Here is a 4,208-nt window from a genome sequence, read left to right as displayed (position 1 = left end):
TATGTTTTTTAAGCTTTTATTGAAATTTTATTTAACTTTCCTTAACATGCCCTCCATCATTAGCAATACAAAGGGTAATACGATTTTGCAGTTCACGAAAAATATTTGCCAAATGATTTATAGTAATGCCTGAAATCACATTAGTTATTCTAGTTTTCAAATCTTCCAATGAACTAGGTTTGGTTGCATACGCAATTGTTTTCACATGTCCCTATAAAAAATCTAATGGAGTCAAATCTGGCGAACGTGGAGGCCAATGAAATGGTCCACCCCTTCTGATCCATCTGTTAGGAAATTCCTGATTTAGAAACTGTCTAACACGGCGAACAAAGTGACAAGAATCTCCATCTTGTTGAAACACTGTATCATCTTTCATCTTTATAAATTTTTTTACAGATTATTTCTATCACAAATATAAATAAAGTTATAATTTTTTTTAAGTGCACACGAACTTCATGGACACCCTGTATATATATATATATATATATATATATATATATATATATATATATATATATATATATATATATATATATATATATATAGGAGAGGGAGACAGAGAGATAGAGAGAAAAAAGACAAAGAGTATTAATCAAATAAGAAATGACATGAAAATATATACTAATGCATATAGATTTATTCATTTATTCAATAACGATGATACATCAATTAGAGATATAGGATAAGTAAGAACTCTTTATACCATGGTATTTCGAAGTCTAATGCTTCTCATCAGAAGAGGAGAGAAGATGCTAAGTAACATAATAGGGATGCGACGTCTATCGATAGTTGCATTAGGTGCGAAATAATTGTGCAGTGAGAGGTAAAATATTGAGACTGTTTGGGGATGGGAGAACTAAATTGACCTCTGTGATATAGGAGGAGTATGGATTTTATTATATAATAAAGGTGTAGAAAATCTGTCATGTTGAGTTCAATATATGTAAGCAATATGCGGGATTAAACTCTTGGGAAGAATATAAGGTAAGTGAATTGAAAGAAGATGCTTATTTAATCCTATGTATTAATGGGTTATAGCTATGGAAGGAGTTTCCTTGAAATAGGGGATTTATACTAAGTCAGTATATTATAAAAAGTGGTATCGGAAATTATAACATTATTTAAATGAAGTATAAATTATTAGAAATAATACTATAATAAAATAATAAAGGTTAGGGGATAAATATGTATACATACATACATACATACATACATACATACATACATACATATATATATATATATATATATATATATATATATATATTTATATTTATATATATATTTATTATTTATATATATGATGATTTGATGAAGAATCGGAAACGTTCGTGATGCATATGGAACATATGTGATTTTTTTCTTTTGATTTTAACACAACAAAGGCTATGAGAAAAATCGAAAAAAATTTTAAAGCAGAATTAATTAATTAAGCAGAAAATTTCAGTTATTTTTAACAATGTTTGCTAAAATAAAAAAAAAATGTTTCCTAAATAGATATACTTCCAGAAAAATATTTTAAGAATAAACTTGAAACCTTTTTGCAGAGTTTAGCTTTATTTTAACGTGCAAGCAAATTCACGCGAAATCTTTCTGGTGATTTGCAGAGGAAACCGTTGTTTATTTAAATAAACGTCTACACGTTTCGCCTCGTCGTGAATTAATATTGATAAGAATTAATTCCAATGTAAAGTATAATCCGAACAGGGATTTTTTTATCCTCGGCCACAAAATCAACAGAGATCAGAACATTCCTTTAATTATCTGGCTCATTTAGTTTATCACTAATCGCCTGAATGTTCCCTAAATAGATATACTTCCACTTCCTGTAATTATCTGGTTCGTTTAGTTTATAGCTAATCGTCTGAAATGCCTTTACCGAGGAATGCCGGTGGGACTACCCAGGCACTTTTGCTGGTGAGAGTGACCCTCTTTGAGGGGCGCAGACTTCTCAATCCCACTTTCCAACTCTGATGCGTAAGTTCTTGCAGGGGGAGAGAACTAAATACCTCTAATATAAAATATATACGAGGACATTTATTTCCACTTGCTTCCGAATATCCTACGATCATGTGACCTTTAAAATGCCTTTTTTGACAACCCTACCAAAGATTCGATCTTTTAAAAGAAAAGAACTGGTATTTTGGGCTAAAACAAACTGAATAGGTTCGCCGATCTCGCCCAGAGACGAAGGTCACGATTATTAGGAATATCCGGTTTGCTGCTAAGGAGGTAACCGCTCCATCATTTGACTTACAAAGTAGCGACCCGAGGTCATAGAGTAGGGTCGACTCCGACAGAGAGACGACTAATAACTAAAGAAAACTGTACAAAACATCCCACAAAAGCCAACGATTGCATTATCAAGTTTCATTATGGTCAACCACGGTCTGGTTTGTTTATCAGTTTGCCGCATTCACTTATACTGAAGTGGATCGGGCGCCACCATTTTGAATTGAAAATAATGTTTTGTTTAACTTACTCCGCTTTTTATAACAAGCTCCAACCCTTGTTCCAACGCCGAAATATTGCATCCCTGTGCCTGTTTTACAAGTTCTTTAATGGGATGTGCCTTAATGAACTTATAGTTTCTGCCTCTTTAATACACATACTGCTGACAACACGATAAGGAGGAAAATCCTTTATTGTTGAGGGACCTAGAAGCCTTCTACTCTAATAGACGAAACTACTTATTTATATAGAAATTAGCAAATGTGCCCGGCGTTGCCCGGTATTAAACGTAACGTTAAATTCCTTTTTAAAAAAATCCTGTAAAAAAAACGGAAGAAAACTGAAACATGTGCACACGAGTTCTATGGAGTTTTTCTAACAAATTCACTTCTTGTAAGTAAAAAAAACATTGCTCGAACTGATATCGAAACCAAAACCTAAAGACAGTCAGTCAAGTACGATAACCATTAAACCAGCTTGACATGATTTTTAAAAGTGTTTTCAAACATGGTCAAACAGTTGACAGCAGATAAAAATCCTTTGACCGCCAAGAACCCATTTTTTTTTTACCCCTTAGCAGCCGTTTTTCCAGATAAAAACCGATTAAAAAGTTTTCCATGTGTCGGAATAGCCTATAGACTAAATTCCAAGCCTGTAGATTAAAAATTCGTTGATTATATAGGTTGAGAGTCACAGACACATACAGATATTCTCACTTTTCTAGATATATAGATAACTAAAGGTTGTAATTATTATTCTTTTAGAGAAAGACTATTCTTTCATAAAGTTTCATAAAGATATTTTTGGATTTTCTTCTCATTATTGAACCTCGTTTTATCGACGATTTGGAGTTGCGGCTAACTTTCCCCGCGTTCTTTTGTTATTGTGTTGACCTTAAGGGGTCAATAATAAATGACACATCACGATGATATATTTACAAGAGTATTTACAGAACTACACAATAGTATATTACAGAATTCCTTCCCACCGCTAGAAATGTGTCACAAGGCCAGAAGATGGGACATGAAACCGGCAAACTTAAAGGAGTCTGATCCTGCAAGAAAAACTGCCTGGATAGTTCCGTTGGCATTCCCCGGTCACGGTGCCTCAAGCAGTAAGAAATGAACAGGAAATGCAAGACCTGGAAGGATGGACCTCTATGACTATCCAAAATCTATGCTTACAAAACAAGGCTGCCATCGGTTACAATGGCACGTCGAACTGATTGTTGAGAATGAATCATTGTAAGACTTGCAACTCTGGCTTTCACAGTAAGATTGTAAAAAGTCTGCTTATTCTTCGTCGTAGGCTTCTCTATACATAATGTCTAGACAATTCCATATAGTCTTGAAATAGAAAAGATCATTATCACATCATAAGAGCTTTCAGCTTTGTTCCGTATCGGCTGAATACTTTTTACAGTTTGGTTTTTAATAAAAATAAAATCCGTAATTTGACGTTGTTTTTGCTCTTCGCTGTTCAGAACCTGTTTTCAGGATTTTTATCTTAAACGTATCAAAAATGACATCCATAAGTTCGTCCTCTGTCATATTATTTTTGACAGCATCTGAATATCGGTTCCTCTCTGCTTAGCAGTAGGATTCATTATTTAGATAAACTTTTTTCTCAAAATTTGATGAGACTCTTTGTACGTTTTCTCACATCCTAGTTTCGTATGGATTTACGCGGGATTTCACACATACAGTGGTGCCAAAAAGAAAGTAAGCACTTGTCGCTTTTTTTTTTTTTTTTTCAAA

This window comes from Euprymna scolopes, chromosome 23 (assembly GCF_053919585.1).
Source record: "Euprymna scolopes isolate OS-2025 chromosome 23, ASM5391958v1, whole genome shotgun sequence".
NCBI classification, from domain to species: domain Eukaryota; kingdom Metazoa; phylum Mollusca; class Cephalopoda; order Sepiida; family Sepiolidae; genus Euprymna; species Euprymna scolopes.
This window is presented reverse-complemented; position numbering follows the sequence as displayed.